Genomic DNA, 23,850 nt, shown 5'->3' with positions numbered 1-23,850 from the left:
CGAGAATGAAGAGTTATCTGCTGACCAAACATTAATCAATCAATCAATCAATGTTTATTTATATAGCCCTAAATCACGAGTGTCTCAAAGGGCTGCACGAGCCACAACGACATCCTCGGTACAGAGCCCACATAAGGGCAAGGAAAAACTCACCCCAGTGGGACGTCGATGTGAATGACTATGAGAAACCTTGGAGAGGACCGCATATGTGGGTAACCCCCCTCTCTAAGGGAGACCAAAAGCAATGGATGTCGAGTGGGTCTGACATAATATTGTGAAAGTCCAGTCCATAGTGGCTCCAACATAATAGTGAGGGTCCAGTCCATAGTGGGGCCAGCAGGAAACCATCCAGAGCGGAGACGGGTCAGCAGCGCAGAGATGTCCCCAAGATGCACAGGCGAGCGGTCCACTCCGGGTCCCGACACTGGACAGCCAGCATTTCATCCATGGCCACCGGACCTGTGTAACTCCCCCTCCACAAGGGAGAGGGGGGCAGAGGAGAAAAGAAAAGAAACGGCAGATCAACTGGTCTAAAAAGGGGGGGTCTATTTAAAGGTTTTTTTTATTATCAGTGTCGGTTTTTTTTGTTTTTTTTTATTAAATCAACATAAAAAACACAGAATACACTTACAATTAGTGCACCAACCCAAAAAACCTTCCTCCCCCATTTACACTCATTCACACAAAAGGATTGTTTCTTTCTGTTACTAATATTCTGGTTCCTACATTATATATCAATATATATCAATACAGTCTGCAAGGGATACAGTCCGTAAGCACACATGATTGTGCGTGCTGCTGCTCCACTAATAGTACTAACCTTTAACAGTTAATTTTACTCATTTTCATTAATCACTAGTTTCTATGTAACTGTTTTTATATTGTTTTACTTTCTTTTTTTATTCAGGAAAATGTTTTTAATTTCATTTAGCTTATTTTATAATTCTTTTTAAAAAGTACCTTATCTTCACCATTCCTGGTTTTCCAAATTAGGCATAATAATGTGTTAATTCCTCGACTACATATGTCTGTTGATATCGGTATCGGTAATTAAAGAGTTGGACAATATCGGAATATCGGATATCGGCAAAAAGCCATTATCGGACATCCCTAATTTTAACGCATTTATCGGCCGATAATATCGGCCATCTCTAGAAAAAATATATATATATTCAGTCTAAGCCTGGGCACCTGAAGAGGGGGTCCAAACTGAGGCCATTGAATAAAAAAAATGCATAGCCATAGCACACATAAGCATGTGTGTAAGAGGGAAACATCAAAGAAGACAAAGAACATTAAAGACATTAAAAGGGAAGAGCTGATGCAACCAGACAGTTCTACATACAGCTACAAAAGTAAAACAACAACAAAAAGAACAAAAAAAAAACCATATATACACTGTGGTGGCCTCTGCGGTGTTCCACACCATCGTCTGCTGGGGCATGGCCATAGACAGGAGCAGACCCAACAAAGCAACCGAGAGACCCGACTCCACCCTCGGCCGCCCACTAACTCTCGACCAGTGTCCAGTCCACATGGATGTGTCCTCATTCAGCCAAGACACTGTGAAGCTTGTCCGTCCCGGCTCTCAACGCCAGCTCCGCAGCCCTGTCTCTTCAACCGCATCGCCTCCAGTCCCTCTGGTGTGGCAGAGACCCTGCAGCTGGTCTCCATGGCCAAAAAAGGCTCCCGGGAGGCAGATCCAGAAATATGGATATTGTCATTCATCAGGTCGTGTTCTCAGGGCAATCAACCGATCACAACTGGACTATTCAGTTTACCTCAGAAGACGTTTCTCCTCTCCTTTGAGCACTATTCACCAGACTTAGACTGGTCAGATCTTGTCTGAGCACTCAGACTGAGCACCCGAGCTCTTCGTCCTGTGCCGTCCCTGTAGACAAGAGCAGGGTTCCCCCACCTTTTTTTCCCACCAGGGACCGGTTTAATGTAAGCGTTGTTTTCACGGACCGACTTTCCACATGTGGCAGAAAAATTTAGCATGACAAATCTACTCACTATAACGCTGAAGTAGTGGTGTGTTTCTTTGCAAAGAGATGATCCCCGGCATGTTGATGGCATATACTGTATACCAGTGTTTCTTAACCATAGGGCCGGGGCCCAGTGTTGGGCCGCAAGCGCGCCCTACAATGTAGTATATGTGTTTTTCGGACTTTAAGGCGCACTTAAAATCATTTCATTTTCTCAAAACTCGACAGTGCGCCTAATGTACGGAATCATTTTGGTTGTGCTTACCGGCCTCGGAGCTATTTTATTTGGTACATGGTGAAATGATAACTATCACCAGTAGATGGCAGTCACACATAAGAGATACGTGTAGACTGCAATATGATGGCAGTCACACATAAGAGATACGTGTAGACTAGAAGACTAGAGATGTCCGATAATGGCTTTTTTGCCGATATCCGATATTGTCCAACTCTTAATTACCGATTCCGATATCAACCGATACCGATATATACAGTCGTGGAATTAACACATGATTATGCCTAATTTTGTTGTGATGCCCCGCTGGATGCATTAAACCAGTGTTTTTCAACCACCAGTGTGCCATGAAATACAGTCTGGTGTGCCGTGGGAGATTATGTAATTTCACCTAATTGGGTTAAAAATATTTTTTTGCACACAAGTAATTATAATCTGTAAATAATGTGGCAGAGTAACCATGTTATACTGTTCCATATCAGTAGGTGGCAGCAAGTAGCTAATTGCTTTGTAGATGTCGTGGCATGATCACAATATGCAAACGACAGAGGGAAGCAGCGTGCAGGTAAAAAGGTATCTTATGCTTAAACCAAAAATAAACACAAGGCGAATGCCGCTAAGAAAAGGCATTGAAGCTTAGGCATGGCTATGCGGAACGAAACTAAAACTAAACTGGCTGCGAAGTAAACAAAACACAAAATGCTGGACGACAGCAAAGACTTACAGTGTGTGGAGCGGAGACAGCGTCCACAAAGTACATCCGCACATGACATGACAATCGACAATGTCCCCACAGAGAAGGAAAGCGTCCGCACAACTTAACTAGTCTGGATTGCAAAAACAAAGCAGGTGTGTAGAATAGCGCTCAAGGAAGACCTGAAACTGCAACAGAAAAATACCAACAAAACAGGAAAAAACACCAAAATAGGAGCGCAAGACAAGAACTAAAACACACACACAGAAAAACACCCAACAACTCAAAATAAGTCACGGCGTGATGTGACAGGTCGTGACAGTACACCTACTTTGAGACAAGAGCTATATTGATGCATGCTTGGTTATGGTTTAAATTCATATCCAACAATTTTTAAAGATTTCTGCTTGTGGTGTGCCTCAGGATTTTTTCAATGAAAAAAATGTGCCTTGGTTCAAAAAAGGTTGAAAAACACTGCATTAAACAATGTAACAAGGTTTTCCAAAATAAATCAACTCAAGTTATGGAAAAAAAATGCCAACATGGCACTGCCATATTTATTATTGAAGTCACAAAGTGCATTATTTTTTTTAACATGCCTCAAAACAGCAACAGGGGTTGGGGGGAGGGGGGGGGGGGGGGGGCTAGGGGTTGAGATGGGGGGAGGGGCTAGGTGTTAGCGGGTGGTGTATATTGTAGCGTCCCGGAAGAGTTAGTGCTGCAAGGGCTTCTGGGTATTTGTTCTGTTGTGTTTATGTTGTGTTACGGTGCGGATGTTCTCCCGAAATGTGTTTGCCATTCTTGTTTGGTGTGGGTTCACAGTGTGGCGCATATTTGTAACAGTGTTAAAGTTGTTTATACGGCCACTCTCAGTGTGACCCGTATGGCTGTTGACCAAGTATGGCTTGAATTCACTTGTGTGAGTGTGAAAAGCCGTAGATATTATGTGACTGGGCCGGCACGCACAGGCAGTGCCTTCAAGGTTTATTGGCGCTCTGTACTTCTCCCTACGTCCGTGTACACAGCGGCGTTTTAAAAAGTCATACATTTTACTTTTTTAAACTGATACCGATAATTTCCGATATTACATTTTAAAGCATTTATCGGCCGATAATATCGGCAGTCCGATATTATCGGACATCTGTAGTGTAGACTGCAATATGACTCAAGTAAACAACACCAAAATTGTATATGTTCCATTGAAAATATAGAACATTACACACAGCGCTCAAAAATCTATCAAAATGTTTTAGTGCGACTTTGGTAAGCTATGAAGCCGATTTTACTGTGCTTCAACATACAAGTATTATTATGGTGTGTGTATAAGGTGAAACATTATCTGGTGTTTTGTTTGGCAATATTATGCAAAAGCAACTTTTCTTACCTTCTGTTACCTGCTGATCTGAATTTGAGATCTGCATAAGTCCTGAAATATTGCGCGCGTCCGCCTTTGTAGTCCGTAGTCGATAAGCTTCTTCTTTTTCTCTATCTTCTTATTATGGGACATTCATCCTCCGCTGTTGCCATTTCTAATATAATGTAGTGTAAAGTTCTTACTTATATCTGTCAGTAAACTCGCCATGTAAGCGCTAAAACATACCGGTGTAGTGAGTTTACATTATTCACCCAAGGAACTTTAGTTATTAAGAGTTCCGGTCGGATGGTTTTTCACGGAACACATTTCCGTTGTTGTTGTTGTTTCCGGATGAGGAGATGCTGCTCCGTTATTGATTGAAGTAAAGTCTGAATGTCATTAAAACAGTTAGCGCCATCTTTTGACACTTCTTCCCCTCCCGTCCTTGCACGCTACACCGCTACAACAAAAATGACGGGGAGAAGACGCTGCTGAAGGTGAGCCACATAAATAAGACCGCCCACAAAACGGGGCATCCTGAAGCGACTGTCAGAAAGCGGCTTGAAGATGATCTGTAAAACATAATCCATGCAACATTTTGACCAAAGAACCACCATTACATGTTATGTAGACCACAAGGAAGGGTTTTACATTTACTTCTTTCATGCGCCCTATAATCCGGTGCGCCTTATATATGAAAAAAGCTCGACAATTGACCATTCATCGGCATTGCGCCTTATAATCCGGGGTGCCCTATGGTCCGGAAAATACGGTAATGTTTCTGTGCGGCCTGGTAGCAATTGCGCCACGGACCGGTGGTTGGGGACCACTGGACTAGAGCATTAATAGTTTGGGTTTTGTCACCAAGTGTTCATACCAGATCTGACCAATCTCTCAGCCTGTGAGCTTGAATAGATGAAGACTGCTCGTTTAAGAGGCAAAACATCCTCAAAGACAAATTGAGCGGTCCTGTGTGGAGGTTTCTCCCCTCCGGGTTCCTCGGACCACCAAGCACTGACATGACAGTTCAGGTTCAGGTTTACAACACTGTTTTATTTTTCTTCGATGCAGTCTGTGTTGCTTTTCAGCAAGTGTTCGCAAGTGGCCGTTCGTCTCTGCCTCTTTCTTGCTCTCGCTCCAGCTCCACCTGTCTCTCCTGCCCGGCTGCTGCCTTTTAACAGAGCGACAAGTGATTATATAAGCAGGCCCAGGTGGGACAATCTACGCACCTTTCGCTGATTTCGAAGCCGGTCCTGGCAAACCCCGCTTCGCTGCAGGTCTGCAGGCCACGCCCCCCTCCACATCCAGTTACAATCGATTGAATGTCCTTAGGATAAGCATGCATGGCAGGCCGCCAAGCCACATCCGCCCCGCCATAGCTTTTCGTTTGGCCTGCCAAAAATTACCCAAATAGGCTTGGTGAAACCATTCAAACAGTGAGATCGGTAGGTCGTGAGTTCAAACCCCGGCCGAGTCATACCAAAGACTATAAAAATGGGACCCATTACCTCCCTGCTTGGCACTCAGCATCAAGAGTTGGAATTGGGGGTTAAATCACCTAAAATGATTCCCGGGCGCGGCCACCACTGCTGCTCACTGCTCCCCTCACCTTCCAGGGGGTGATCAAGTGTGATGAGTCAAATGCAGAGAGGCACATTTGGCGCGATGTAAACGTTCATAAACCGGAAAGGACGCAAATAGAGGCGTTTTACTGCATCTTCTTTCCATTGCCTTTAATATTCTCCCACCAACATCCATGCAAAGAAAGTGAATACATAAACGTACTGTATATCAGTCAATGGCCGTGTGCTGTGCAGGGAGGAATTTGTAAGGCTTACCAGAGTCTTAGCTCTGCACTAATTCCTTGCTAGGCGCCGAGCCATAAGACTTTCCAAGTGGTCAGAACACATACAGCCTCCCTCTTGCGTGTGTCAAAGTTGTTCTTCCGGAGTTAAGCAGGCGCAACCGAGTTGTTCATCGGTGCCTCAGCACCAGTTCCTCTGCCTTATTCTGTCAAAATGTACATAAACCCAAAACCAGTGAAGTTGGCACGTTGTGTAAATGGTAAATAAAAACAGAATACAATGATTTTCAAATCCTTTTCAACCTATTTTCAATTGAATAGACTGCAAAGACAAGATATTTCATGTTTGAACTGGAAAACGAATTTGATGCCTGCAACATGATTCGAAAAAGCTGGCACAAGTGGCATAAAAGACTGAGAACATTGAGGAATGCTCATCAAACACTTATGTGGAACATCCCACAGGTGAACGGGCTAATTGGGAACAGGTGGGTGCCATGATTGGGTATAAAAGCAGCTTCCATGAAATGCTCAGTCGTTCACAAACAAGGATGGGTCGAGGGTCACCACTTTTTGAACAAATGCATGAGCAAATTGTCGAACAGTTTAAGAACAACATTTTTCAACAAGCTATTGCAAGGAATTTAGGGATTTCACCGTCTACGCTCCGTAATATCATCAAAAGGTTCAGAGAATCTGGAGAAATCACTGCACGTAAGCGATGATATTATGGACCTTTGACCCCTCAGGCGGTACCGCATCAAAAAGCGACATCAGTGTGTAAAGGATATCACCACATGGGCTCAGGAACACTTCAGAAAACCACTGTCAGTAACTACAGTTGGTCGCTACATGTGTAAGTGCAAGTTAAATCTCTAATTTGCAAACCCAAAGCCATTTATCAACAACACCCAGAAATGCCGGGCCTGAGCTCATCTAAGATGGACTGATGCAAAGTTGAAAAGTGTTCTGTGGTCTGACGAGTCCAGATTTTGTCCACAAATTGTTTTTTGAAACTGTGGAAGTGGTGTCCAAGCAACGTTATCATGGACGCCCCTGCTTATTTCAGCAAGACAATGCCAGGCCACATGTTACAACAACATGGCTTCATAGTAAAAGAGTGCGGGTACTAGACTGGCCTGTAGTCCAGACCTGTCTCCCATTGAAAATGTGAAGCCTAAAATACCACAACGGAGACCCCGGACTGTTGAACAACTTAAGCTGTACATCAAGCAAGAATGGGAAAGAATTCCATCTGAAAAGCTTCAAAATTTGGTCTCCTCAGTTTCCATACATTTACGGATTGTTGTTAAAAGGAAAGGCCATGTAACACAGTGGTAAAAATGCCCCAGCGCCAACTTTTTTGCAATGTGTTGCTGCCATTAAATTCAAAGTTAATGATTATTTGCACACAAAAAAAAAGTTTCTCAGTTCGAACATTAAATATCTTGTCTTTGCAGTCTATTCAATTGAATATAAGTTGAAAAGAATTTGCAAATCATTGTATTCTGTTTTTATTTACGATTAACACAACGTGCCAACTTCACTGGTTTTAGGTTTTGTATATTGCGTCTTTCCCGACACCTGAAAGGCATTGACAGTGACAGCCATGATTAATTCAACACAGTCTCACTGATAGCTGCTCTTAGGGTCTGTTTTTCCTTGTTCCTTCTATGATATCCTGTTATGGACAATTATTTTGTTGTTTCATTTCCTGTTTGAACCGTAGAGACGCGTCGTATAACACGTCTTTACTTTCAACAACTAGGAACTGGATGGTGATGTGTCTCTCCCGATGTTATTAAAGAAACGGGAAGTGTACAAACCCCGTTTCCATATGAGTTGGGAAATTGTGTTAGATGTAAATATAAACGGAATACAATGATTTGCAAATCCTTTTCAACCCATATTCAATTGAGTGCACTACAAAGACAAGATATTTGATGTTCAAACTCATGAACTTTTTTTTTTTTTTGCAAATAATAATTAACTTAGAATTTCATGGCTGCAACACGTGCCAAAGTAGTTGGGAAAGGGCATGTTCACCACTGTGTTACATGGCCTTTCCTTTTAACAACACTCAGTAAACGTTTGGGAACTGAGGAGACACATTTTTTTAAGCTTCTCAGGTGGAATTCTTTCCCATTCTTGCTTGATGTACAGCTTAAATTGTTCAACAGTCCGGGGGTCTCCGTTGTGGTATTTTAGGCTTCATAATGCGCCACACATTTTCAATGGGAGACAGGTCTAGACTACAGGCAGGCCAGTCTAGTACCCGCACTCTTTTACTATGAAGCCTCGTTGATGTAACACGTGGCTTGGCATTGTCTTGCTGAAATAAGCAGGGGCGTCCATGGTAACGTTGCTTGGATGGCAACATATGTTGTTCCATAACCTGTATGTACCTTTCAGCATTAATGGTGCCTTCACAGATGTGTAAGTTACCCATGTCTTGGGCACTAATACACCCCCATACCATCACAGATGCTGGCTTTTCAACTTTGCGCCTATAACAATCCTGATGGTTCTTTTCCTCTTTGGTCCGGAGGACACGACGTCCACAGTTTCCAAAAACTATTTAAAATGTGGACACTTTTCCACTTTGTATCAGTCCATATTAGATGAGCTCAGGCCCAGCTAAGCCGACGGCGTTTCTGGGTGTTGTTGATAAACGGTTTTCGCCTTGCATAGGAGAGTTTTAACTTGCACTTACAGATGTAGCGACCAACTGTAGTTACTGACAGTGGGTTTCTGAAGTGTTCCTGAGCCCATGTGGTGATATCCTTTACACACTGATGTCGCTTGTTGATGCAGTACAGCCTGAGGGATCGAAGGTCACGGGCTTAGCTGCTTACGTGCAGTGATTTCTCCAGATTCTGTGAACCCTTTGATGATATTACGGACCGGAGATGGTGAAATTCCTAAATTCCTTGCAATAGCTGGTTGAGAAAGGTTTTTCTTAAACTGTTCAACAATTTTCTCACGCATTTGTTGACAAAGTGGTGACCCTCGCCCCATTCTTGTTTGTGAATGACTGAGCATTTCATGGAATCTACTTTTATACCCAATCATGGCACCCACCTGTTCCCAATTTGCCTGTTTACCTGTAGGATGTTCCAAATAAGCGTTTGATGAGCATTCCTCAACTTTATCAGTATTTATTGCCACCTTTCCCAACTTCTTTGTCACGTGTTGCTGGCATCAAATTCTAAAGTTAATGATTATTTGCAAACAAAAAAAAATGTTTATCAGTTTGAACATCAAATATGTTGCCTTTGTAGCATATTCAACTGAATATGGGTTGAAAATGATTTGCAAATCATTGTATTCCGTTTATATTTACATCTAACACAATTTCCCAACTCATATGGAAACGGGGTTTGTACATCATACATCTATTGTCCGCCCTAAATTTTAAAATATGTTTTTGTTTTTATCCCAACGATGCCACCCCTCCACCTCCCCAAAGAAAAAAACAGCAAGAAAACAAACCAAAGTAATAATAATATTTACAGTTAATCAATTAAAAAATAATAATATATTAATAAGAATCGAAAGTAAAACGAAAGAATATGAACAGATACTAAATAATAAAAACAATTACGATAAACAAAATAAAAAAATTTAAAATATATATATATATATAGCCATAAAGGTCGTAAAAGAAAATGTTAAACAGTACAATCACTAATTCGAGAAAATAAAATCAGACTACAGTATGAAGTAAATTTCTCCAACTTATAATATATATATAAAAGCTGTTATATTTTCCAATTTATAAATGTCCATTGTGATTTCCATCCATGGCTTCAAAGTTGGGCTCTCCTGGGATATCCATTTCCTAGTAATGGTCTTTTTACAAGCCACTAGTAGGATATTCATTAAGTGTTTATCTTTTTTCAGACAATCCTGAGGTACATGTCTGAAAAACAAAGTTTTACTTTCAAGGGGTACTTCCCATTTGAAAATATCCTGTAGAGCTTGGTGTATCTCTTTCCGATAGTCCTTTATGGTGGAGCAGTCCCAGAAAGCATGGTAGTGGTTTGTGTTTAGGTTCCCACAGTTCCTCCAACATACAGGGGAGTTATCATAGTGAGACTTCTGAGAAGGTGCAATAAAAAATACAATTGTGTGCTGGCGGTGGCCGGAAGGTGACGTTATGCTTGTTTACCTCTCCCAGACTGTTCAACAAATGTCACACATATCATATACAGTCGTGGTCAAAAGTTTACATACACTTGTAAAGAACATAATGTCTTGAGTTTCCAATAATTTCTACAACTCTTATATTTTTGTGATAGAGTGATTGGAGCACATACTTGTTGGTCACAAAAAAACATTCATGAAGTTTGGTTCTGTTATGAATTTATTATGGGTCAACTGAAAATGTGACCAAATCTGCTGGGTCAAAAGTATACATACAGCAACATACATTATCAATTTTGGTGATGTACAAAAGTTACAATCAAATCAAATTAGCTTCTTGGCATGGCCTCTTAACTTCATGTGAGTGATTATGATTGACTTCGCTGAGCCCATTTAAATAGGGCTCATGTGATGCAGTCGTTAGACTCGGTTACAAACTTGACAATGGGAAACTCAAAGGAACTCAGCACAGATCTGAAAAAACTAATCATTGACTTGAACAAGTCAGGAAAGTCACTTGGAGCCATTTCAAAGCAGCTTAAGGTCCCAAGAGCAACCGTGCAAACAATTGTTCGTAAGTATAAAGTGCATGGCACAGTTTTGTCACTGCCACGATCAGGAAGAAAAGGCAAGCTATCACCTGCTGCTGAGAGAAATTTGGTCTGGATGATCAAGAGTCAACCGAGAACCACCAAAAAGCAGGTCTGTAATGAATTGGAAGCTGCTGGAACACAGGTGTCAGTGTCCACAGTCAAGCGTGTTTTGCATCGCCATGGACTGAGAGGCTACCATGCAAGAAGGAAGCCCTTGCTCCAGAAGCCACACCTTAAGGCTCGTCTAAAGTTTGCTGCTGATCACATGGACAAAGATAAGACCTACTGGAGGAAAGTTCTGTGGTCAGATGAAACAAAAATTGAGCTGTTTGGCCACAATACCCAGCGATATGTTTGGAGGAGAAAAGGTGAGGCCTTTAATCCCAGGAACACCATATCTACCGTCAAGCATGGTGGTGGTAGTATTATGCTCTGGGGCTGTTTTGCTGCCAATGGAGCTGGTGCTTTACAGAGAGTAAATGGGACAATGAAAAAGGAGGATTACCTACAAATTCTTATGGACAACCTAAAATCATCAGCCCGGAGGTTGGGTCTTGGGCGCAGTTGGGTGTTCCAACAGGACAATGACCCCAAACACACGTCAAAAGTGGTAAAGGAATGGCTAAATCAGGCTAGAATTAAGGTTTTAGAATGGCCTTCTCAAAGTCCTGACTTAAACGTGTGGACAATGCCGAAGAAACAAGTCCATGTCAGAAAACCAACAAATTTAGCTGAACTGCACCAAATTTGTCAAGAGGAGTGGTCAAAAACTCAACCAGACGCTTGCCAGAAGCTTGTGGATGGCTACCAAAAGCGCCTTATTGCAGTGAAACTTGCCAAGGGAATAGTAATCGTATTAGAAACTCAAGACAGCCATGACATTATGTTCTTTACAAGTGTATGTAAACTTTTGACCACAACTGTGTATGTATATATATATATATATATATATATATATATATATATATATATATATATATATATATATATATATATATATATATATGCTTTTTTTTATTTTATTTTTTTTATTTACTTATTTTTTATTTATTTATTTTTTTTAAACCTGTCCTGTCCTGGTACTCAGGCAAATATTGTTGATGTAGATGCCCATATCTGGCGTGCAGATTTACTTAAGAAAAGATAAGTGTTGGATACTTCTCTTGTTGCCTTCTTTGTATTTGACTTTATTAAATGTTTGAGTAGAATTGTAATTAAAAAAAAAAAAACCGTTTTAAGTAATATGGAAATATATCAGAGCTGTTCATCAATGTTCTGGAAGAATTCAGTTCATCATAGAACTGGCACCCAATGTTTTGAAAAAAAGTATTGATCCTGAATCTAAATTGTTTTGAATTGATGCTCAAAATTTCACAGCCCTAGCTTTTACTGCCATCTAGTGTCAAATTTTAAGTATGTATGGTATACAACGAGTAAAATATTAATGCAGCATTTGTTCATCTGTTTTTCTTAAAGTTCTGTACTTTGAGATTAAGGTTACAAGGGACACTTAAAACACTGATAGCAAATTCATAAACTCACAAGTTAATTATATAGTATTGGGGGGGAAAAAAGCCTCAAAATATTGCAACTTTTGCAGCAACTTTCCAAAAATGTAACCACAATTTCAGGCATTTTAGACTGCGACACTCACAAAAAACCCGCAAAATCCCGGAGGGACTGTTTTATCGCCTAACACAGGCCTGGGCAATTATTTGTCTGGGAGCCGGTATATCTGATTTTTAGGAACACTAATACAAAACCTAACAATAATATCTGATTGAATGCTAAAACTTTGAGAGACCGCCTGAAAAAACGGAATGGAATTTCATTTTTTTTTAATGAATGAGACACCCAGAATGTACATGAAAATAAAGATAGTGAGATTTACAATATTAATTATGAATGATAAAACACTGAATATTGACAACATATGAACGTCACACCCCCTCTCAATCTTTTTGGGTGGGCCGCCCACACAGCGTCAAGTGACTGTGCCGGCTGGAAAAAAAGTCTAACAAGCCAAAGGAATTTGTCTTTGCAGCCAGTAATCAATAAATTAATAATAAATGTAACGAAGATATACAAACTCCATTTCCATATTTCTTGGGAAATTATGTTAGATGTAAATATAAACGGAATACAATGATTTGCAAATCATTTTCAACCCATATTCAGTTGAATATGCTACAAAGACAACATATTTGATGTTCAAACTAATAAACCTTTTTTTTTTGCAAATAATCATTAACTTTAGAATTTGACAAAGAAGTTGGGAAAGGTGCCAATAAATACTGATAAAGTTGAGGAATGCTCATCAAACACTTATTTGGAACATCCCACACATGAACAGGCAAATTGGGAACAGGTGGGTGCCATGATTGGGTATGAAAGTAGATTCAGCGAGGGTCATCACTTTGTCAACAAATGCGTGAGCAAATTGTTGAACAGTTTAAGAAAAAACGTTCTTAACCAGCTATTGCAAGGAATTTAGGGATTTCACCATCTACGGTCCGCAATATCATCAAAGGGTTCAGAGAATCTGGAGAAATCACTGTACGTAAGCAGCTAAGCCCGTGACCTTCGATCTTTCAGGCTGTACTGCATCAACAAGCGACATCAGTGTGTAAAGGATATCACCACATGGGCTCAGGAACACTTCAGAAACCCACTGTCAGTAACTACCGTTGGTCGCTACACCTGTAAGTGCAAGTTAAAACTCTCCTATGCAAGGCGAAAACCGTTTATCAACAACACCCAGAAACATTGTCGGCTTCGCTAGGCCTGAGCTCATCTAAAATGGACTGATACAAAGTGGAAAAGTGTTCTGTGGTCTGACGAGTCCACATTTCAAATTGTTTTTGGAAACTGTGGACGTCGTGTCCTCCGGACCAAAGAGGAAAAGAACCATCCGGATTGTTATAGGCGCAAAGTTGAAAAGCCAGCATCTGTGATGGTATGGGGGTGTATTAGTGCCCAAGACATGGGTAACTTACACATCTGTGAAGGCGCCATTAATGCTGAAAGGTACATACAAGTTTTGGAGCAACATATGTTGCCATCCAAGCAACATTACCATGGACGCCCCTGCTTATTTCAGCAAGACAATGCCAAGCCACGTGTTGCATCAACGTGGCTTCATAGTAAAAGAGTGCGGGTACTAGACTGGCCTGCGTGTAGTCCAGACCTGTCTCCCATTGAAAATGTGTGGCGCATTATGAAGCCTAAAATACCACAACAGAGACCCCCGGACTGTTGAACAACTTAAGCTGTACATCAAGCAAGAATGGGAAAGAATTCCACCTGAGAAGCTAAAAAAATGTGTCTCCTCAGTTCCCAAACATTTACTGAGTGTTGTTAAAAGGAAAGGCCATGTAACACAGTGGTGAACATGCCCTTTCCCAACTACTTTGGCACGTGTTGCAGCCATGGAATTCTAAGTTAATTATTATTTGCAAAAAAAGAATAAAGTTTATGAGTTTGAACATCAAATATCTTGTCTTTGCAGTGCATTCAATTGAATATGGGTTGAAAATGATTTCTCAAATCATTGTATTCCGTTTATATTTACATCTAACACAATTTCCCAACTCATATGGAAACGGGGTTTGTAAATTAATGTGGCGATTGGGATCAAACTCAATGTAATGGCGTGAAATAGCGTTTCTTCTTCACAAAAAAACTCGAGTAAGAGTAAAAAGTATGTTTACTCAAGCTAACGTAGCGTGTTGCTACCCACTTCTGTTGATACGTGACGACAGCGATCCGCTTTAAAAAAGCAGAGACAATCGCTACAGCTGGTCCCTTCACACATTCATCTCACCACTAATGGTGAACCTGAAACTTTCTTGCAGGTAAGAAAGACAGGTTTGTTTCATCCGTCACCTCAGGGTCCATTACACAAAAAGGCAATCAGCGAGGCAAAATGCCCGAGGCCAAACCCCAATCACGACAGAATGAATCACTCCGGGGAAGTCATACATAGTACTAGGGAAGACTCCAGATAAAAGTTACAACTAAACAAAAATAACTTGCAACTTGTAATCTCCGTGAATAATAGGAAGCTGAGCAACATGCAAGTAGGAATGGAAGTAGGAAGAGGTCCACTCACATTTTCCGGACCATAGGGCACACCGGATTATAAGGCGCACTGCTGATGAATGGTCTATTTTCGATCTGTTTTCATATCTAAAGCGCACCAAAACATTAAATTAGTCATATTATTATTTTTTTTTTCTAATTGTAAAACACTTCCTTGTGGTCTACATAACATGTAATGGTAGTTCTTTGGTCAAAATGTTGCATGGATTATGTTTTACAGATCATCTTCAAGCCGCTTTCTGACAGTCGCTTCAGGATGCGCTGTTTTTGTGGGCGGTCTTATTTACGTGGCTCACCTTTGGCAGCGTCTTCTCCCCGTCATCTTTGTTGTAGCGGTGTAGCGTGCAAGGACGGGGGTGGAAGAAGTGTCAAAAGATGGAGCTAACGGTTTGAATGACATTCAGACTTTACTTCAATCAATAACGGAGCAGCATCTCCTCATCTGGAAATCTGTCCCGTGAAAAAACGTCCGACCGGAACTCTCGAATAACTAAAGTTCCTTGGGTGAATAATGTAAACTCACTACATCGGTATGTTTTAGCGCTTTCATGGCGAGTTTACTGACAGATATAAGTAAGAACTTTACACTACTTTATATTAGAAATGGAAACAGCGGAGGGTGAATGTCCCATAACAAGAAGATAGAGAAAAAGAAGAAACTTATCGACTACTATGTGCGCAATTTTACAGGACTTATGCAGATCCCAAATACAGATCAGCAGGTACCAGAAGGTAAGAAAAGTTGCTTTTGCATAATATTGCGAAACAAAACGCCAGATAATATGTCTTACTTTATACACACACCATAATAATACTCCTATGTTGAAGCACAGTACAATCCATCAAGCGGTGCGGCTTCAAAGCTTACTAAAGTCGTACTAAAACATTTTTAAGCGCCTTGTGTAATGTTCTACATTTTCAATGGAACGTATACAATGTTGGTGTTGTTTACTTGAGTCATATTGCAGTCTAAACGTATCTCTTATGTTTGACTGCCATATACTGGTCACACTTATCATTACACCATGTACCTGATAAATTTCCTTCGAGGTCGGTAAGCAAAACCATAATTATTCCGTTATAAGGCGCACTGTCAAGTTTTGAGAAAAAACAAGGATTTTAAGTGCACCTTATAGTCCGGAAAATACGGTACATGACTAATAACTATTAATTTTATTTAGACTAGACTAGACTTCATTTTTATTGTCATTCAAATTTGAACTTTACAGCACAGATAAGAACGAAATTTTGTTACATAAGCTCATGGTAGTGCAGGATAAAAAAAGCAATAAGGTGCATATATAAATAAATAAATATATATAAATAATATATCAATATAAATATATATAAATAATATATCAATATAAATATATATAAATAATATATCAATATATATATATAAAATAAATAAATATATATAAATAAATAAATAGATTACTGTACAGATAAATATATTGCACATTTTCACATGCGTCCACGTTTATGGATGTATGTTATATTGTATTTTTTATTCCAGCGAGTTAATCCATTTTGGGGGGAGTTGAGGGGATAATTTAATTATGATGCGTTCAAGAGTCTTACGGCCTGAGGGAAGAAACTGTTACAGAACCTGGAGGTTCTGCTTCGGAGGCTGCGGAACCTCTTTCTAGAGTCCAGCAGTGAAAACAGTCCTTGGTGGGGGTGGGAGGAGTCTTTGCAAATATATTGGCTTTTATTCCAGCAGATGGCACATGACCATTATGGGACACTCACACAGTATCAGTAAAGGGTCAGTAGGTTGTATTCAGTCACGTGACTTTTTCTGACCTGCTTATTTCCGGCGAACGTGCAGTGCAGCAAACAGTGTGCGAACTATCCGAGTATGCAAGGGGCCTACATATTACAGCTAAAAGCAGATAAAAAAAAATCAAACTGTGTACCGTATTTTTCTGACTATAAGGCGCACTTAAAATCCTTTCACTTGTTCAAAACTCGACAGTGCGCCTTATAACCTGGTGCGCCTAATGTACGGAATCATTTTGGTAGTGCTTACCGACCTCGAAGCTATTTTATTTGGCACATGGTGTAATGATAAGTGTGACCAGTAGATGGCAGTCAAACACAAGAGATATGTGTAGACTGCAATATGACTCAAGTAAACAACACAAAAATGGTTTATGTTCCATTGAAAATATAGAACATTACACACGGCGCTCAAAAATCCATCAAAATGTTTTAGTACGACTTTGGTAAGCTATGAAGCCGCACCGCTTGATGGATTGAACTGTGCTTCAACATACGAGTATTATTATGGTGTGTGTGTAAGGTAAGACATATTATCTGGCGTTTTGTTTCGCAATATTATGCAAAAGCAACTTTGCTTACCTTCTGGTACCTGTTGATGTGTATTTGGGATCTGCATAAGTCCTGAAAATTTGTGCGCATCTGCCTTTGTAGTCTGTAGTCGATAAGCTTCTTCTTTGTCTCTATCTTCTTGTTATGGGACATTCATCCTTTGCTTTTGCCATTTCTAATATAAAGTAGTGTAAAGTTCTTACTTATATCTGTCAGTAAACTCGCCATGAAAGCTCTAAAACATACCGGTATAGTGAGTTTACATTATTCACCCAAAGAACTTTAGTTATTAGAGAGTTCCGGTCGGACGTTTTTTCACGGGTTTTCCGGTGTTGTTACTGCACTAGTGAGCCACGGATGAGGAGATGCTGCTCCGTTATTGATTTAGGTAAAGTCTGAATGTCATTAAAACAGTTAGCTCCATCTTTTGACACTTCTTCCACTCCTGTCCTTGCACGCTACACCGCTACAACAAAGATGACGGGGAGAAGACGCTGCCACGTAAATAAGACCGCCCACAAAACGGCGCACCCTGAAGCGACTGTCAGAAAGCGGCTTGAAGATGATCTGTAAAACATCATCTGTGCAACATACAAATATAGAAAAAAATACCGGCAGTGGTAAAGAAGAAAGTGAATGAATGTTTATAACGGAATGCATTTACATATGCATAAAAATGTGTTTTCTTTTATATAATTTTTTCAATGAATGAAGTAACGTTTATGACAACCTTTTTCCAAAACCCAATATAAAATGTGAGATATAACAGGATAATGCATACATGTATCATTTGTTTTCAAAACGCTTACAAAAAAGTGGGACCCCAAAATTTTACTGTGGGAACCCAATTTTTATAACTTGATGGGGTCCCTGGGACCTTCCTAGCACCAACACTGATTGAGTATTGGTGCGTGCAAAACAGCAGCAGGTGGCTGTGGCCTGCGGGCCGGTTCTAATACTAATCAAATATCACCCCGGGGGGCCATAGATCATTCATCCGGCCCGTGGGCCTAGACTTAGATACCTAGGCTGTTGATGTTCAACCCGCAGCACCTGCAGTGAGCAAACTCGGCCAAAGGATGGCACCGTAGCACAAACAGTAACACACCTTTTCAGTTCCTGTTGAAAACTACAGGCTGAATTTAAAGCATTATGGCCTCAAGCAAAGAAAAATCCATGAATTAGCCGCAGGGTACAAAGCGTAGGAAAAATGTAGTGGCTTATAGTTCAGAAATTTTCAATACATACACAATTATTTCATCTTCTAAAATTTAGTGGGTGCGACTTCTATATCGGTGCGACCTCTGTTGCCAAGAAAATATGGTACTTGGTTAATATTCATTTCACAAAATGTAAATTTTGGATGTTTTTTTGTGGGTTTTACGGGCGCAAAAGACACAATAATGTCATTAATCCTCTTAATTAGCCCAGTTGTGAGCTCACTTCACTTTGCTAACGTGTATTTACAAAACGCAAAGCCAGTGAAGTTGGCGTGTTATGTAAATCGTAAATAAAAACAGAATACAATGATTTGCAAATCCTTTTCAACCTATATTCAATTGAATAGACTGCAAAGACAAGATATTTAATGTTCGAACTGAGAAACTTTTGTTTTGTTTTGCAAATATTAGCTCATTTGGAATTTGATGCCTGCAATATGTTTCAAAAAAGCTGGCACAAGTGGCAAAAAAGACTGAGCAAGTTGAGGAATGCTCATCAAACACTTATTTGGAACATCCCACAGGTGAACAGGCTAATTGGGAACAGGTGGGTGCCATGATTGGGTATTAAAGCAGCTTCCATGAAATGCTCAGTCATGGGGCGAGGGTCACCACTTTGTGAACAAATGTGTGAGCAATTGTCGAACAGTTTAAGAACAACATTTCTCAACGAGCTATTCCAAGCAATTTAGGGATTTCACCATCTACGGTCCGTATAATCATCAAAAGGTTCAGAAAATTTGGAGAAATCACTGCACGTAAGCGGCATGCTTCGATTCCTCAGGCAATACTGCATCAAAAAGTGTGTAAAGGATATCACCACATGGGCTCAGGAACACTTCAGAAAACCACTGTCAGTAACTGCATTTTGTTGCTACATCTGTAAGTGCAAGTTAAAACTATACTATGCAAAGCCAAAGCCATTTATCAACAACACCCAGGAACGCCGCCGGCTTCGCTGGGCCCGAGCTCATCTAAGATGGACTGATGCAGAGTAGAAAAATGTTCTGTGGTCTGACGAGTCCACATTTGAAATTGTTTTGGAAACTATGGACGTCGTGTCCATAGTTTGTACCAAAGAGGAAAAGAACCATCCGGACTGTTTTAGGCGCAAAGTTCCAAAGCCAGCATCTGTGATGGTATGGGGGTGTATTAGTGCCCGAGGCATGGGTAACTTACACATCTGTGAAGGCATCATTAATGCTGAAAGGTACCGTATTTTCTGCACTATAAGGCGCACCTAAAAACCTCCAATTTTCTCAAAAACTGACAGTGCGCCTTACAATCCCGTGCGCCTTATATATGGACCAATATTGAGCCACAACAGGTCTCGCAACTACGGGATGCTTAACATAACCCCAGCCTCTACTGTAGCGTCTATTTTATGCGCCTTATAATGCGGTGCGCCTTATATATGAACAAAGTTTTAAAATACGCCATTCATTGAAAGGCCTACTGAAACCCACTACGACCGACCGCGCAGTCTGATAGTTTATATATCAATGATGAAATCTTAACATTGCAACACATGCCAATACGGCCGGGTTAGCTTACTAAAGTGCAATTTTAAATTTTGCGCGAAATATCCTGCTGAAAACGTCTCGGTATGATGACGCCGGCTCATGACGTCACGGATTGTAGAGGACATTTTGGGACAGCATGGTGGCCACAGTATTCTGGACATCTGTGTTGGTGAATCTTTTGCAATTTGTTCAATGAACAATGGAGACAGCAAAGAAGAAAGCTGTAGGTGGGAAGCGGTGTATTGCGGCAGGTGTTGTGCTGGATAACGCACCCCCGCCGTAGAATGCACCGCCTGACTGTTGTGCCGGATAACACAGCCGGTGTTTTATTGTTTACATTCCCGAAATATGACAGTCAAGCTTTACCATTGGCCTGTGGAGAACTGGGACAACAGAGACTCTTACCAGGAGGACTTTGAGTTGGATACGCAGACGCGGTACCGTGAGTACGCATGCAGCTGCGGCTTCCAAACATTTGATCGCTTGCCCGTACGTGCGTGCCGCTATGTGCATGTCACGTACGTGACTTTGGGGAAATATATGTGCTGTATGAACTTTGGGGAGTTGAACGGTACTTTGGGCTGTGGGATTGAGTGTGTTGTGCAGGTGTTTGAGTTGTATTGGCGGGTTATATGGACGGGAGGGGGGAGGTGTTTGTTATGCGGGATTCATTTGTGGCATATTAAATATAAGCATGGTTGTGTTGTGGCTAATAGAGTATATATATGTCTTGTGTTTATTTACTGTTTTAGTCATTCCCAGCTGAATATCAGGACCCACCCGCCTCTCACAGCATCTTCCCTATCTGAATTGCTCCCACTGCCCTCTATTCCTTCACTCTCACTTTCCTCATCCATGAATCTTTCATCCTCGCTCAAATTAATGGGGAAATCGTCGCTTTCTCGGTCCGAATCGCTCTCGCTGTTGGTGGCCATGATTGTAAACAATGTGCAGATGTGAGGAGCTCCACAACCTGTGACGTCACGCGCATATCGTCTGCTACTTCCGGTACAGGCAAGGCTTTTTTATCAGCGACCAAATGTTGCGAACTTTATCGTCGATGTTCTCTACTAAATCCTTTCAGCAAAAATATGGCAATATCGCGAAATGATCAAGTATGACACATAGAATGGACCTGCTATCCCCGTTTAAATAAGAAAATCGCATTTCAGTAGGCCTTGAAGGTGCGCCTTATAGTGTGGAAAATACGGTACATACAGGTTTTGGAGCAACATATGTTGCCATCCAAGCAACGTCTTTTTCATGGACGCCCCTGCTTATTTCAGCAAGACAATGCCAAGCCACATTCTGCACGTGTTACAACAGCATGGTTTCGTAGTAAAAGAGTGTGAGTACTAGACTGGCCTGCCTGTAGTCCAGACCTGTCTCCTATTGAAAATGTGTGGCGCAATATGAAGCCTAAAATACCACAACGGAGACCCCCGGACTGTTGAACAACTTAAGCTGTACATCAAGCAAGAATGGGAAAGAATTCCACCTGAGAAGCTTCAAAAAGTGGTCTCCTCAGTTCCCAAACGTTTACTGAGTGTTGTTAAAAGGAAAGGCCATGTAACACAGTGGTAAAAATGCCCCTGTGCCAAATTGTTTGCAATGTGTTGCTAAGTTAATAATTATTAATTATAAGTTTCTTAGTTTGAACATTAAATATATGGTCTTTGCAGTCTATGCAATTGAATATAAGGATTTTCAAATCATTGTATTCTGTTTTTATTAACGATTTACACAACGTGCCAACTTCCCTGGTTTGGGGTTTTGTCCAGGTTGGAATTAATTATAATTAAAAGACAGACATTATTTTTTTACATAAGGATTGTGAATGACAGGCAAAATTCCCCCTTTCAGTCGAGTGGGAGAACGCTGCACAGCCAAATTTCGGTGCAGTTGTGCATCATGTTTCACTTAAGCGTGGGAGAATAGAGCCTTAGCAGAATGTTGCATGATTACAGGGGTGAAAAGTGGTGTTCATTTTGAAATAGTAACAACCTTAATCATTACAACGGGATATCTGAAGCGGTTTGTGCGTTTGCAATCGTTCTCCACTCAACAATCACAGAGAGCGATGGCTGCAGCGATGGTCGTTCTCACCCTTGAACAGAGGATGTCTGACGGCCAATTTAATCTCGTCCTCAAAGCCCTACTGGAATCCGTAATTCACCTGTGCCGCTCAGAGATGATTTTCCTTTTTCCCTGAGGAATTGTCTCTTTGACCGTGGGCTTTCCCAATCCTGAAAGCATTAAGGGAGAGCACAGAACGCGGTCTTTAATCACCAAGGGGATATGAGACAGTGTTTATTTTATATGTCTCCATCCTTCAAACAGCCACACATTCTGTAAAAAAAAATAAAATAAAATAAAATCTGTTAATGTAACCTTGGTGCCGTTTGTAATCCAAGTCCAGAATTGGAAATATGCCGTGGAAATGAAATGTTTTTCATTCGAGGGATCCAACTCTAGCAGATGTGGTGCAGCAGTCACTATAAGTAGCTCACTGACATATGCCTTTCAAGTACGCGGCACACCACACAATAGCAGTTGATTTCCTGAGGCCTCCCTCCCGTGCAGCCAATCATCACAATAGAGGCAGGTTATTATATGCATCAAAGGGCCTCAATCACTCTTCCATTCCTCAGTAACGAACAAACATGTTCCTAGTTGGACTACTGAGATACAATTGTGGTTGTAGACAATGGCCGTGATGAACGAGTGAGTGTAGCCGGTGTGGTCGGGCCATGGTTAACAGATTGATAGCCCGGGCTTTTAGCTCGGTACGATACCATATCATCATTGCCAAATTTGAACCAAATACAATATTTTGTTACACACAGTCAAACTGGTTTTTTTTTTAATGCTTGGATAACTCTACTCCCCAATTGCTCTGCAAGGCACTTACAAGACTGCAAAGTGGTACCAGATCTACCACCCGAGCAATGTCAAAAGGCAACTGTTGTGTTCCATTTCGTACATACTTGCCAACCCTCCCGAATTTTCTGGGAGACTCCCGAAATTCAGCGCCTCTCCCGAAAACCTTCCGGGACAAATATTCTCCCGAAAATCTCCCGATTTTCAGCCGGAGCTGGAGGCCACGCCCCCTCCAGCTCCATGCGGACCTGAGTGAGGACAGCCTTTTTTCGATGGGAGGACAACTGGGTGACAAGAAATAAATCATCCAGACTAGAGATAAATTGTATTATTATGTTTATCTTACCTACAAATAAATATATTTATTAATTTAAAAAAAAACTAAATACATTTTTACTATATTTTGCTAAAAACATCAAAATGAATTGTATTTTTATTTGTATTTTTTCTGACTCCTTATTACATCCAGGCATTAGAATTATACATTAAAATAAACATATTTGAAATAATTAATTTTAAATTATCATAATAATTCATTTAAAATGACCATATTTAATTATTAAAATAATTGCTTGTTTATCAATAACTTTAGCATTTTATTCATTACATTTTGAAGCTCTCAGAAGCCAAGTTATGTTATATTCCTTAATATTTATTTATGCAAGTTTGAAGTATCAATTATCTAAACACAGTTTTGTTTGCATATTTTCAGGATGTCGATATATATATATATATATATAAATAAATAAATATATATATATATATATATATATATATATATATATATATATATATATATATATGTATGAAATACTTGACTTGGGGAATTCTAGCTGTCAATATACTCCTCCCCTCTTAACCACGCCCTCAACCACGCCCTGCCCCACCCCCTACCACGCCCCCACCCCCCACCTCCCGAAATCGGAGGTCTCAAGGTTGGCAAGTATGATTTCGTAGGACATCTTTTGCCCAGACTGC

The 23,850-nt window shown here is 40.6% G+C and overlaps 1 protein-coding gene across 1 annotated transcript in view; it reads left to right on the top strand.

Moving 5' to 3' along the window:
• vstm2a (V-set and transmembrane domain containing 2A) overlaps nucleotides 1-23,850 on the top strand; it is a 282,539-nt gene that overhangs the window by 152,442 nt on the left and 106,247 nt on the right. The gene's annotated exons all lie outside the window — the stretch shown is intronic.

This window comes from Nerophis lumbriciformis, linkage group LG07 (assembly GCF_033978685.3).
Source record: "Nerophis lumbriciformis linkage group LG07, RoL_Nlum_v2.1, whole genome shotgun sequence".
Classification (NCBI taxonomy): domain Eukaryota; kingdom Metazoa; phylum Chordata; class Actinopteri; order Syngnathiformes; family Syngnathidae; genus Nerophis; species Nerophis lumbriciformis.
This window is presented reverse-complemented; position numbering and strand designations above follow the sequence as displayed.